This window comes from Balaenoptera ricei, chromosome 4 (genome assembly GCF_028023285.1).
Source record: "Balaenoptera ricei isolate mBalRic1 chromosome 4, mBalRic1.hap2, whole genome shotgun sequence".
NCBI classification, from domain to species: Eukaryota; Metazoa; Chordata; class Mammalia; order Artiodactyla; family Balaenopteridae; genus Balaenoptera; species Balaenoptera ricei.
The window spans coordinates 100,104,722-100,119,970 of NC_082642.1; the positions used below are offsets into that span (position 1 = coordinate 100,104,722).

The 15,249-nt window shown below is 36.6% G+C and overlaps 1 protein-coding gene across 10 annotated transcripts in view; it reads left to right on the top strand.

The window, feature by feature from the left end:
* The first annotated feature begins 556 nt into the window (after window positions 1–556).
* Window positions 557–15,249, top strand: part of ZBTB20 (zinc finger and BTB domain containing 20) — a 784,241-nt gene continuing 769,548 nt past the window's right edge. For 8 of the 10 annotated variants that reach the window (XR_009502940.1, XR_009502941.1, XM_059921075.1 and 5 more), the window contains exons 1-2: window positions 557–619; window positions 2,635–2,729. The gene's annotated coding sequence lies outside the window, so the exon portion shown is untranslated. The remainder of the gene's footprint in view (window positions 620–2,634; window positions 2,730–15,249) is intronic. The other 2 variants (XM_059921081.1, XM_059921083.1) reach the window with 2 other exon arrangements.

Here is a 15,249-nt window from a genome sequence, read left to right on the forward strand (position 1 = left end):
GAAATAGAAATGCGTAGAAAGTAAAAGCAGTTAGGAGGGGGCGGGGGCCTGGAGAAAAACAGGGGGCGCGGCGGAGGTTAGACAACCAAACCTGATCGTGTCTGTGTTGACCAATCACGACTCACTCTAGTCCGGTCTGACGGGCTCTCTCAACCAATAGCCTCCCACCTCTCGGATCACTGAACAACAAGATATGACTGACCTCTCCAGAGTGGACGAAGGTGCGGCGGGGTGAGGGGGGGGGAGTGGGAAGACTGCTGACCAATCGCCTGTTAACAGTTCTCTGAGCGAAGTTTCCGTGCTCCAATGGGTGTCTGAGATAGCGGATTGGGCCTCTTCTAGCCCAATCGAAGCTGGTAGAGATGAGGGAAGAGGCAGATGGGGGCGGGGACAGGTGAGGGGAGGAGGAAGAGTGTATTTTGTTTATGGGCGGCAACCTCATGAGGGGCGTCCCATTCTTATTGGCTCACTGAAGCCAAGAGTGGCGTGAGGGCAACCCAATAGCAGGAAAAGATAGAGGGTTCGCGGCGTGAGGCGCCCAATGTGGGCCTTCTGCCGAAGAAGTAGGGGCGGGGGGAAGTTTAGGAGTTGAGGAAAGAAGATTAAAGAGCGCGAGGAGGTAACGCCAAAAACTCTAATTTGTTGTGGGGCGGGCTGGAGGGAGGGGTGTGTGCGTGCTGTGGGGGACGGGGCGTCTGCAAGGCGCTTGGAGTGGGGGGCGGTGGGACGGGAAAGGAGGCGCGCGGGGTGGGGTTGGGGGAGCGAGTTAGAGTGGCGAGCCCGCGGGCTGTTGGCCGGCCGAGCGCGCGCCCCCTCCCCCGAGCGCCCGCCCCCCCCCCCCCCGGCGGCCCCTTCCCCTGAGCGCCCCTCCTCGCGCCGGGCGGCGGCGGTGGCCTCGCCTGACCCGGCGCGGAGGGAGGGAACGCGGGAGGGTCCCGGGTTCCAGGATCGGGCGGGGCGTCCCGCAGCTGGAAACGTGTCTTCTGCCTTCTTTCTACTCCCCGCGTCTGGAGCTGCCACTACCAAGAAGAGGAGCTGAGGGGGACTAGCCGGGGCTCAGGAGCTGCTAGAGGCACCCGCTTGTCTTCCGCCCCCTCCCTTCTCGCCCTTCCCCGCTTGCCGTGGCTCTGGCGGTATCTGGAGCGTCTTCAGAGAACTGGGGGGCGGGAGGGGTCCTGGCCCAGAGCCGCTGGACGCCCCTCCAGACGCCGGAGCTAACGGCCGCCGCCTGCTTCGCTGCTACGACTGTAGAGAAGGGGGCATGGGAAGGGAAGACAGCTTTCCTTCTTTCTCTTCTCCTTTGGGCCCCTTTGGAAACATTAAAAAATGTTTACGCTTTTTCCATAGCTGAGAGAAAACGGTTGGAAGCTTTTTGAAAGTTTAAAAGAAATGCACTCTCCTTTACATTGTTTAATGCATTACTGTCCGTGTGGCTTTCTGGTCTTCTCCCACCATCCGCCCCACGCCCTGCCCTCCTGAAGCTGTTAGCCTTTTTAAGGATGCTGAAGAGGCAGGAGGCAGGGATTTTCTAAAAGGTGTATTGATAAACACACTTGTACAAACATATGCTAGGCACACACATAAACGATAAACATTCGCGAAAAACACAATATGGCGTACAGCTACACTAACTAGCGCGGTAATCCGCTGATCTCTTAACCCAACCCAGTTGAATGGGGTCAGTAGCAGGATGACAGTTCTCCAGTAAAAATCTGAATGAAACAGGAAGTAATTTGGAAGCAGCCCGCGGGTAAAGTACTGTCCTCACATCAGCATTGGCCCAAGCTAAGTTGAATTTGTGAATCTTCTAGTCATGTGAAAATTGTCTTAACTGCTTCTTACCATTAAAAATACCAAAATGTTGCTCAAGTGGAATTTTCTCACTGCGTGGTCATGTGTAAATTTCAGCTAAGAAAATTAAGAGACCACTCATTCCCCCAATGTTTTCAAGCAAGCTCTGTTCTAAAGTTAGTATTCTTGTCGCTATTGAAAGTTTTAAAACATGAATTATAAGGACCGTTTTGTAAATACATTCTCTAGCTTTACACATTGAATAATCAGTTACCGTCGACAAATTCATAAATGGTTTACTTTCTTACCTGTTGCTCCTAATCCCACGCACCCTTTGCTATCGCTTGGGAATCGTTAAAATACACCCTTCTACCCCATCACACCCCCACGTATAAATTTGACCAGTCCGATTTTGGCTACGATTTGCATTTCTGTATTTATTGGAAAAGAACATCAGCAAGAACAATTTACACTGGTTTTTTTTTTTTTTTTTTTAATGCCCTTGTTTGCTCTTTGTCCTTCTTAATCAGAATGTATCAAAGTTGATGCACATATAGTGCATGGTGATACCATTCACTGTGCCCTCTTGGAAGTAGTTTTCTCTCAAGAAAGTTTTTGGTATTGTCCTTGAAGAATTGCTGGTGTTATTCATTGCTTAGCGCTCAAGGTTTAATTCTTAAGGTTGGGGATGTGATTTCCATTGAGCTCAATTTTGGAGAGCTTTAGCCTTGAGAATACATCATGCGCAAACAGTGAGGAGAGGAAAAAAAGTGAGTTTTCTAGAAATATAATTATCTGCTCAGTGAGTCCAGCAGTTGGGTATTTTTGGTTTTGTGATTTCAGATCTCACAGACCAGTGGAATAAAGGCCTTTTGCATATGAAGATCAGGTGACAAGTTAACTGGCTACCAGCCTCCAAAGCAATACGCCCTTTCATGGTGAGGTCCCAATTTTAACAGACTAAAGAAAGAAGTTTAAGACTAAAAATTGTCAAATTTTATCCATTTTTAGGAAGAATTCTTTATGCTTACCTGTTTAGTTCATTTAAGATGCCAGTATTTTGAAATAACTACTATACCAAGAAAATACAGGTATAGTTAATGTGTACACCCGCTACTAGCAACTAGCTACTGAAAGACAATATGAGTTTAAGTGGAGTACTAGAGGAAAGAACAACTTACATGTGAGGGTTGTAATTTTGGTGTGTGTGTGTGTGTGGTAGGGGGAGGAGGGGTATTGTTCAGAACGACTAGTTGATGTGTTGCCAGTGTCCTAAGTAAAGTCAGGAAGTTTTTGAGACCCATACATATACAATTGCTCTTGCTGTCAAATTAACACGACTTTTGACTACTTGGTATAGGAATAAAATCCAAGGAAAAAGCCATTTTAAATGAATTACTTTTATCTCAGTAGTCAGTTTTCAGAAGACTTTCCAACCAAATTGGAATTCCTAGAAAAAATTAGGTCATTTTAGAAGAACAATAAAAGATACAACTAAGTTCCTATAAAGGATCTAAAATTTATAAACTAATTACAAATTATTCGAAATACCTTAGAATAAGTGGTAAGAAGAGATTCTTTAAAACATTTGGAATACAGAAGTGGAGCTTGATGGGCTCTGATTTATTCTCTGAAATAATTTTTTTTCTGAAATGGATTTTTAAATTCATCAAATTGTTCTAGACACTGTTCTAGATACTTGGGATGTAAAAGTGAACAAGGGATAAAATTACCCATGTGGAGTTTACATTCTAATGTCGCATACACTTTGGGTACTTCAGATTGCTAGAAGAAGGTATTTTGGGATGAAACTTTAAAACCTAGCTGTTTTCTCATTTGGGGGAATATGATTTGAAAAAGCTTAGAGAAGTTCGAGGGGCAGGGAGATTTTACCAATTGCCAACGATAAGAAAGGAAGAGCTTACTGTATTTCTTATTTGTACCCTTTGTTATTGTCATGAAATATTCTCCATACGTTTCAGTAGGTCTTTTTAACAGATAGGGGTTTTATTTTTTCGTAATTTTAAGCTTGCCTTTGAAATAAATAAAATATTATTTTATATTAAAAAAATTCTGTGTCTTGGAATTTACTGTAAAATTCCTGTGGAGCTTTTGTCTTGTTAGCAAATTGTGGTAAACATAAGCTAGAATATCTTAATTTGTTTAGTTAGAATTTGTTTTAAGAATATGTCTGAAAAATCAAGTGCCTAAATCTTTTACAGTTGTGGTTTTATCAAGAGAAGGTGGAAATTTGTAATTAATTTATAGGTGACTTTAAAAAGAGAAAAAGAGAGAGGCCTGCAAAAAATGCATTGTTATTTAAACCTTTCTTTCAAACTACAAAAGCATTTGATTGGCACTTCTCTGATTTAATAGACCATTTGTAATGCAAGAGGAACATTACAGAGTATTTTAGTATTACTTTAATCATTTAGTCTGTAGGTGTAAAAATCCTAGGTTTCTAACTGAAGGAAACTTGGTGCCTGGTTAAGGGAGTATATGATTTTGAAGCTGAGTTTGTTGCTTTAAGTAGTGGGTGTCTCACCTTAACAAAACCTAGTTCATACTTCTCAAATAACAGTTCTTATTTTCGTTATTTTTCTCTATCACAGTGAGTTTTATTTTGTTAGTCAAGTATGAGTTCAGTTCTTAAGTAGCATGATTTTTTTTTTTTTTTTTTTTTACACACAATCCTCCTACCTACAGTCCTCCCATCCCCTGCTGTAAAGGGCTTGAATCTATACCTACACTAGATCTCTATGCTAATTTGTAGCATAATCAACTCTTCTAGAAAAGGTACATATTAATGCACTTTAGAGAACTTTGAGATTGCCTGTGGCTATTTGAGTACAGACCAGGCAGCGTCTGAAAGCTACAAATAGGAAGATTTAGGATGAAAAGCAGAGACTGTAACTAATAGAATATATTGTTTTAGCTGAAATCTTTTTTAAAAAGCAAAGTGGAAGAATGGTTAATAGAATGTTAAAAATTAAGAACTCTTCCTAATTCTAGTAAGGATGGTTGATCAATGTGTCCTTCTGTGCATGTAAGTATGTATTTATATATGATCAGTTTTTGAATAAAGACATATTTCATTACTGGATAAATGATTCCAGTCCTGCCTTGTGTTCCTTGACATGGAAGGCATTCAGAGTTCCCAGGTGATTTTGTTTAACATACTCTGTTACTTACCAAACCTTTGCTCCGAGCAACATAGAAATAACAAGCTAATTAAATCTTTGGAAATTTTGTAATAATTTTGGATTAAAATTTATTTTGGGAAGTTTTTTTAAAGCATGATTACTAAGCAGCACATAAAATGAATGAAATCTAAAGTGAAATCTAAACTGGATCCACATAATAAGATAGTTGAGAGTTGCAAAAGGGGTATTCATAGAGTAAAAGATAAAGTCTTGACATGTCAAATTTCTATAGTAATAAAGACTAATTAATATTCATATTTTTAAGGTAAGTGTAAGTATGTGTACAGTGCATTTTAAGTCAAAATTTGGGGTGTTATTGGCTAGACACAGTCATTTCTTTGCCAGAGATACTAGACTGTATGAAGGCTAACCATCTGTCAAGAGAGAGAGACAAAGAAAGGTTTAATATACTAGCCCAAAATTTCCACAAACTTGTTTTGAATTGTATTGTCATTTTGTTTTGGCCTTCATATTCTGTGTTGAATATGCACTGGGTCAGTCACCCCACTTTGTTTTATGAACAGACTATTCAAGGTTTAGATAAGGTTACTGTCGCAGCTGATGTGATCTAGAGGCAAGATAAAATGTTTTGATTTTGCTTTCATGTAATGATTAAAAACTCACAAGTGGACCACCCATTAGCAGTTATACAAGTGACTTCAAGCACACTTATTTTCACCTACCCATTCTGAATTTTGGGTGTCTTAATTCTTTTGCTTTGTGTATTCAAGCCTCATAATTCAAACCCATTCCTGAGCTATTGGGGGTGGGGGGATGGAGGGAAGTAGCAACGGGAAATCCAGATTGCCTGTTTTAGGTACAATATGGTGTGATGTGAAAGTGAAACAGCAGATTGGTAAGAAACTTTAGTTTCAAACAAATATAAACTAGTTTATTTAGTGAAGTCATACACAAAACAGTAGTCTCTATTGACAGGACAACTTTTTTTTTCCAGTAACTTCCACATCATGAAGTCACCATGGTTCTTTGGGCCAGCAGACTGTTTCTAAGGCATCATATAAGAAAAAGAAGCCCTAATATTGCTGATTTTAATGATATACTTAGATGTGGCAGGCCAAGGAATTATTTATAGCAGTGCTAATTATATCAATAAAAATAGCAATATTAATATTGTGAGTGTCAAAATCCATTCTTGACAGTATGAGGTAAATAGAACTATAGTCAAACAAAGCAACCAGCCTGTCTCTACTCTCAGCTCATGAATACGCAGTTCAGGAAAAATATACACACAGTTTAGAGAATTAAGTGTACTGATTTAATCTCTTTTTCAATTACTTTTGACCTTTTTTTAAAAAGAGATGTTCTTTATTTTAAATTCAAACAATATTAAAAAGACTTGGATTTTTAGTTTTGAAATTATTGGCAACCATTTTCTTACTGTCATTAGTAAGTTTCTAGAGACTTATTTATTTATATATGGTTAAGTACTTTATAAATTATCAGAAATTCATTTTCTTTGTACCCCCATTTTTGGGACACATATTACCATCACAAAAGGAACCTCTAACAATTTACAAAATGAAACAATACAAAACAAAACAAAACCCTACCACTACCATACATGTACCCACAACCATAAATCTCTGGCTTCCTTTAGGCATTAAAAGAATATCCTTTTCCATGGTTTTGATTTAAGAAAGAGCATAAATTTTCTTTGTAGCTGTTTTTACTTCTAGTCAGTTTTTACAATTTTATGTTATTTTAAACTTATTTTCTTAGGAATATAAAATCCAGTAGGTAGAAGTCATTAAATCCAATGGTTTTTAGCTTGAGGGGACATATAACTTATCAGCCAATCCCTCATATATTTGATTTAATTCTTTCATTTTATTGCACATTGTCAAAAATTTCAGATGTAGAGACTGGAAATATTGTTTTTGGTATAATGTTACAAGCAACTAGTTGTATGATCTTAGTCATTTCACATAATTTGTTTGGATCTCTGCCTTAGCTTCCTTCATCTTCAGGGTCCCTTTCAGCTCTAATAATATGAGTATCTTTCTTTTGATACTTGAGTCTTTATTTTAGCATCAGATAACGTGACTGGATGTGATGTGCAGGGGGCACCAGGAAAGAGTATATGTAAAATATTCGACTTTGCTTTTTACTTTCAGTCCTGGATAAAAGTTTCATTTTAATGATACTTGCTTTCAAACATAGCATAGTAGTACAAGAGCCACAATATTAAGTACTGATAATCTTTTATAGTTGGTAACTGTAATGTCTATTAGTTTACATAAATTTTTACCAGCTCACCTTCACTCATGTAGATATATTGGTAATAGAATTTATAAACATGAATCTTTGCATTTTACTCTGCATGAAGTTGCTTAACTGGAGAAAGCAGGTAATAATAGAATAATTAACTCAGAGTTGTGTTCTAATTCTATAAAATATATGGATAGATAGATATATTTGAAGAAAAAGGTAAACTTGGTTTTTGTGCCTAATTTTTAAAGCAAAAAATAAATATACTTCGAGTAATCAGGAGCCATCTCCATATAGATCTTATAAAATTGGTAATTTTTAACTGCTGCATTTGATTTTGATCCTACATTATATCCATCCAGGGATAGATTTACATAGGAGGACTGATAAGATAGACAAAGTTGACTCTGTTTTGATGAAGAATAGTGGGAAGAATCTGAAACAAACTGCATGCAATTTGTGTGTACCTACTTGTAGGTATTTATTTAATGATGACCTCAAAGTTTTCATTTAGAATTTCACTCTCAGTTTCTTTTTAATTGACTCACATTCCTTTTGCTAGTATGAATGGTAGTGAGAGGCTCAAAACCGTCAAATCCTTTACCTATTCACAAATGGAAACAGCTATCTGGAGAAAGCTATATAATCCTTGGTTCCTTCCCCTTCCATATACATATCCATCGTTCTTGATACTGCTCATAACATTTTATAAATTACCTCATAGACGGAATATACAGCAAACGTGACAATATATTAGATAATGCTAAGCTATTTGGGAGAAATGGCAAGAAAAATTTTAGATCAACCATAGGGCAAAAAAGGTGGTATGAGTGCTTCAATGCATGCAAATAAGGGGGAAAAAACATTCTAAGAGATATTTAGAAGGGAAGCTGATTTTAGACTATAAGTTAACTGAAACCCAGCACATGTACTGAGGAATTAATGTAGACCCTTTTCTAAAGGCATTGGTACCAAAAGCACTGGCAAAATTATTGGTTGTAAGCATAGTGAAAGAAAATAAAATACATTCTGTTCTTGTACTAAACAACAGTAGCCAACATGTATGAGCATTTAACTCTGTACCAGACATTGGTTATATCTGAATTTTTTTCAGTTAATTTCATAATCCTATGAGATAGGCACTTTTATTATGTCATTTTTAAAGATAAGCTAAGACTCAGAAAGGTTAAATAACTTATTCAAAGTCACACAGCTAGTATATAACAGTTGGGAATTCAAACTCAAGTCCAATTCTAGAAAACCTAAGCTCTTAATCACCACCTCATCATGCCTCTCTTCTGGGACCATTTTCACTTAGTACTCGCCCTGATTAATACTGGTAATTTTATTTCAAGAAAGGCATAGTGGATTTGGAGAAGGTTCCAGAGAAGGGCACAAAGTGAAAGAGCTTAAGTGGGAGGAATGGTTGCTATGGTAAAGTTTGTTTTTAAAATTTAACCCTTCAGTCTAGAAGTACAACTCCTGTGAGGGAGTTTATCTGAAGGTTTTAACAGAGGATGGACTGGGTAGCCACTGCCTGATTTGGTTGGATGGACAACAGTGGAGCTGGGTAACAGATGTCAAAGCAGATGGAGGAAATCATGAGTAGGAACAGGTCAAAGAGAGCTTTAGATACTGGCAGTACTGGGAAGGCAGAGGTCGAAAAGGAGACCTAAATCTAACAGGTTGAGTAACCAAGAATCGGGATCATGCAGAAAAAAAGGGTGAGGCAGAACAGAAACAGAATATATTCAAAACTTTGGTGAATCCTACTGACTTTGAAAGGCCCTAACATTTATTGTTTGTTGTTTGCACCCTTAGATTGGTTTCAGAACCAACAGCTGGCTTAAATAGGGGCCACCTAGAGCCTGGGATACAAAGACTGCTATGGTTTTGGCACAAAAAACATGATCATCAATACTAACTTAGAATTAGGCAGTAAATTTAGATGCATTACAAAGAAATGCAATTTAGCACAGAAACCTATGTGATAAACCTGAGAATAGCTGTCATTTATTGAGTACCCGCTGTGTACCATTCAATTCTGAAATCACTGTTTCTGGGGGGCATTTATAGTACAAGTTACCGTCTGCTGTCCAGTTTTCAAATATAAGAAAACATCTGCTAGCTTTTCTGAGGATTCGATGGGTAAAACAAATTATACCTTAATTTTATTTCATTTCATTTCGTAATTTAGCTTTTGATATCTCCTCTTCCCACATTCATGGAGCCAGGCTCTACCAGGCTTAAGGTGGAATAGAGTGTAGACTTCTCTTATGTAAACTTTTCCTTCAATTGTCGCTATACTGAAAGAAAGGTTCAATTTTATTTGATAGGATAAATGCATTTCTATCAGAGTAATCGGTTCAAATGATCAGTCCAGGTAAAGTCAGTGTACATGAGTTAGGATTATATTTATGATTGCCAGCATGAGTTAATGAAAAGGGAATTATATAAGCTTTTAAAGTGAATTTTTGTTATTTCAAATAATTTTAATGACATCAAACCAAATACAAACAGATGTGTATGCCATGTATGCATACTCATACCCTTTTTCTACAAGGTACTGGAGACTTCAAAAGTTTTTAAGAGATAATATTCATTGTTGAGCTATATTATGTATATATATTGAGGTGGGGAAGAGTTGGATTGTCTGAATGGAGTCAAAGAATAATGGAATAGCTATACTATCACTTATGTGTCTTCAGTTTTCCTTATTACAATATCTCTGATATTTCCTTCAGACTCTTATTTCTAGTGCATTAGGAAATATATTACAGTAATCATTTTGTATGTTTCAAATTGATACATCACTAATACAATATACTGTGAAGTTAGAAAGATAATCAACATTCAGTTTATGCATGACACCTTTCCCCTTCAGGTTTATTGTCACTGGTACTCTTTTGTTCTCGTTCTTTTGACATCTGGTGGTATCTAATCTTTTTAACAGCTATGTTGTTTGCATCCTCCCTTCCCTTCATATATCTCACCCTTAGAGAAATACCTTTGAAAACTCATCCTCTCAATAATCTTTCTTGTTCTAGCAAAGGGTTGAGAACAAGGCAATATTATGTTGAAGGGGTGATTTGAGCTGAAAAGTGAACAGGATTCCAGACCTTTCTGATTCAGGTATTTCACATAACAGTTTCAACAGTTGTTATAAAGTGTATTGCTAGAGTGTATAAAAGCCAAAAATAAATGGTTGCTGTTTTTCTGTAATTTTGTGTTATGCATACCTCTGTTTCTATCTGTTATTTGTGTAATGATGAATTTTATTATGCAAAAATGGGTGCATTCATTCTTTGACATTCATCACCCAGGAAAGATAGCATTCAGAATTATACTACACTGAACTGCAGATCCTTAAGGGCAGTACCGTATTTTATTAATCTTTGAAGCCTTAGTGCTTAGCACAGTACCTGGCACACTGGAGGATTCAATGTTGATTAGACTCTTTTGTAGCTGTCCTAGAAAGATTACTTTGATTCTTGCTTACCAGGCTATTCATTCCTTATTTTCTTTTGACTGGTTCAAATTTAACATTGTTACAATCATTAATACCTATTACAGGGTTTCTCTGTACTTTTCTAAGACCCAAACATTTTTACACATGCTCATGATCTTTTATCCTTTTAGATACTTAATGAAATTCTGTCATGGCAGAAGTTCCAATAAAAAATTATATTTACCGTGATTCAGAAAAGAAATATATCAGATATCGCCCATCAGTGGTAAAGCAAATCTACTACAATCAATTCAGGATATTGTATTGAATAGAGTACACAGAATTACATTACCTAGTGATTCAAGGGTGAAATCCAAATTTCATATCCTATATGATTCCTATCTGGATAGTAGGACAAACAGTCCAGAGTATTTTTGTTTTTTGCACTTAATAGATTGTAATGAGATTTTGAGCATTTTATATGAGCTTCCTAATTCTTAAAAAGATAAGTTCATAAAATTTCACACAATTAAAAAACAGAGCTTTAGATTATTTTACCTTATTATCTAAGTTGTTTAGAAGTCAGTCCAATGAAACACTTTAATGTTATTGACATTATATCCTTAGCTCTTCTACAAAGCAAAAACGGTAATGGGGCTATGAACAATATGGAGGGTAATGTCATGTAAACCACTGTGTAGGGTGCATGTTTCTTTCCTATATAACAGCTGACATGCTTTTTCATATTTATAAGACCTGCTAGTTAGACAGTGGGAGACTTACATGATCTGCCAAAGTCATAGTTTGTCTCTCTACTAACTGAAGCTATAGCAAATTGATTTGAAGTTGTTTCCAAAACAAAAGATAATTATGTCCTGGGATAATTAAAACTGGGGTCTCTTTAAAGCGTACTTCAAGTGATTAGTAGCTATGGTATATTTTGGAATTTGTATCTAAGAACATAATTTGTATCTAAAAACATATTGTTGTTTTTGTATATTCAAGAATATGCTTTCTAAGGAAAGTATTGATTCTTGGAAATAATGATAATGAACTCCCAGACAACCCCAGACCCACATACCTCTCCCCTTTCTCAATATTTTTAAAATTAAGGATTCTGGGGCTTCCCTGGTGGCGCAGTGGTTGAGAATCTGCCTGCCAATGCAGGGGACAAGGGTTCGAGCCCTGGTTTGGGAAGATCCCACATGCCGCGGAGCGACTAGGCCCGTGAGCCACAATTGCTGAGCCTGCGCGTCTGGAGCCTGTGCTCCACAGCAAGAGAGGCCGCGATAGTGAGAGGCCCGCGCACTGCGATGAAGAGTGGCCCCCACTTGCCGCAACTAGAGAAAGCCCTCGCACAGAAACGAAGACCCAACACAGCCATAAATAAATAAATAAATAAAAATTAAAAAAAAAAAAAAACTGGTAAAGATACCATTAAAAAAAAAAAAAAAGGATTCTGAAAACAAGGTGACCTATGTATGGCCATCTTCCCCTTCACTTCCAATTCCTGACTGTCTTTCTGAATCAAATCGCTACTGAGATCTGTGAACAATTGCTGTGACACCTTGGGCAGAGAAACACTGCTTTGAAAACTTCTACCATCAATTGGGCAAGCAACTAGAGAATAGTACTGAAAGTTCAGGGATAAAGATCAGAAAACAGTAGACATTGTAAAGAAGAGCTTGGGCTTCAGAGGTCTGTGAACCAGTATGGGAGAAAGTTAATATCTGACTATTTTATGTATCCAAGTCTCCCCAACAGGCTAAAAAGTCAGAGTAGCTGAATGTGCTTGCTGAGTTTTCTCTGTCCCTGAGGCTGAAAAGAAATTCAGAGATAGGGCAACAGTGATCTACCTCCTCATGCCTTGGCAGGGAACTGGTAGACTGTCTACATTTCTTTTCTCCAAGTGTTATACTTCTGCCATTTAGGATACTCTAGCAACCAGACCAGAGTTCCAGTGAGTTATCAATGAAAAATAACAATCCATCAAAGGGGAGCCAGTAGTGAGGGAGAGAGGAAGATCAGGCAGGAAAATTAGAGTACGTACTCCAAGCAACTAGTACTATTGGCGAAAATAAATGAAACCTGAATTTTGAAATATATTAAGAGCACTTAAGGACATTCAAACAAAGAACAAAAAAATTTCAGATACTAAGAAAAACACATCTCAATTGAGCGGCTCAGTGGAAAAATCGGAGGAGAACATGGTCACTGTTGAAACATGAGTCAGTGAACTGAAAGACCAAGTGCAAGAAATATATCAAAGTACATAGCACAAATAAAACATGATGAAAATATTGAATAAAAAGGATGAGTCTTGGAGGATAGTTTAGAAATCAAAATGTGAATACTAGGAATTATAGAGGGAGAAATAAGAACAGAAGGAGGAGAGGTATAATAGAAGAAAATTTCTTTGAGCGTAAGAAAGATCAGAGTCTGTGGATTGAAAGAGTTTATTGATTTATGGTCTTGATTGAAAGAAAAGACACAGTTCTGAACTCTAAAAATAAACTGAAACATAAACTCCCAAGTAGAAAGAACAATTTTCTCCTATAAAGAGGAGAATACAAAGTATCATAGAACTTCCTATTTGTAACACAGGAAGCAAGAAGATAGCGGAATGACATCTACAAACTGCAAAAGGAAAATGACTACAGTCCAAGAATCTCAATGCCCAGAAAGTTGTCATTTGCCAACCAAGGTGAAAGAAATACATTTAGGGAAAACCAAGAACTCAGAACATATAATTATTCCCCATCCAAGAAAATGCCTGAGGATAGATTATAAGCAAACAACAAATGAACCAGGACAAAGATTTCAAGATGAAAAGGAAAGGAAATAGTGGTAAATAATGAGCATTTGTATATAATTGTGTGTGTGTGTGAGTGTGTGTTGTGTGTATAATTTCATTTAAGAGATGAAGATAGATGGCTAGTAAATGTGTAATAAAATAGACAATTTCAGACTTTTGAAATAAAAGGATCATACTTATGTAAAGAAAAATTTTAATGTACTATAACTGTCTTTTCAACACTTAGTTGATGGAGGGAGTAGACAGGAGGAATGTAAAAAAGGAGGAAAATGAGTGGTGGGAGATGAGAGGAGGAAGAAAAGAGGAGAAAAGTGAATGTATCCTAAAGATCTCATTTATTTAGGAGAAAGGGGTGGAGGATAGAACCTCTTGGTGGGGAAAAAAATTGTCTTAGATAGATAGAAAAATAGATCCATGAAAATATATATATATATACATCTGTTAATTAGAGTAGAGAAAGGGAAGGTTAGCATGATAGAACATCATGTAGAACTTTCATAGCAGCAAGGAGAAAATATAATGCAGAGCCACTTGATCAAACAAAAAAATATGGAAAAGGGAAATAAGGAAACAATAATGTAAGATTAAAAATAAATATAAGTAATTGGAAGATATAAAATTAGGCACATTATTACATTTAATGTAATGGACTAAATTCTCCCATTAAGAAAACAGATGTCAGATTGAATTTAAAAACATAAGCCACTCAAATTACATTACACGAAAAACACCTGTGTCAAAATTATAAAGAAATGTTGTTTGTAAAATGGTGGACATAAAAGACATCAGGCAAAGGCAAACAAAAGGAAAACAGAGAAACATGAGTGATAGCATTGATATCAAAAAGGGGCACTGTAATGATGAAAGGCATAGTTTATGAAGAGAATAACCACATAACTCTGTATACAGCAGGCTTATTTAAAGTAGATAAGTATGTTAAGTAAAGACTATTGGAAAAGTCTAGACAGCTCTGTTAAACACATGCAAACAATGACTAAGAGAAATGGAATACTATAACTCAGAAGCAATATATTTGTAGTATCTGATATTCTTGAAATACTTTTAAACATCTCTGTGCTTGGCCGCAAAGAAAACTTTATAAATTTTAGTAAGCAGAGATTTTGCAAGCACATCCTCTGATTATAAGCTAGTATAATTAGAATTTTGGAAGTTTTCTAAAAGGTGACAAAAAATTATTAATTATTTAGAAATTAAAGAGAACACTCCTAGATAACTCTTGGATAAAGAAGAAGTCATTTGGAAAACAATGAAAAAGAGAATATTTTATGTAAAAACCTATTGAAAACAGGTAAAGAGATTGTCGGAGTAGAGTTGATAGCCTTAAAGGCCTTCATTATTAAGATGGAAAATAAAGGATTATCTAGTAACTTTAAGAAATTAGAATAAACACTAATATGAGAGAATAAAAGGAAATTAATTTTTTAAAATATGAAATTAATGAAATGGGAAACAAAATGTAATAAAAAATCAATCTAAAAGCTGGCTCTTTCACAAGACTTAATATAATACATAAACTCCTTGGGAAGATGAAAAAGCAAAAAAGAAAATGAGGCCAGTAATTCCACTCTGAAGTGGAAGAAAATTGAAAGCATATGTTCACTTAAAACTTGTACACAGATGTTCATAGCAGCAGTTTCATTATAGCCAAAAAGTGGAAGAAACTCAAATCAAAGAAACTCTCCATCAACTAATAAATGGATAAATAAAAATGTGGTGTATGCATACAATAGAGTATTATTCAG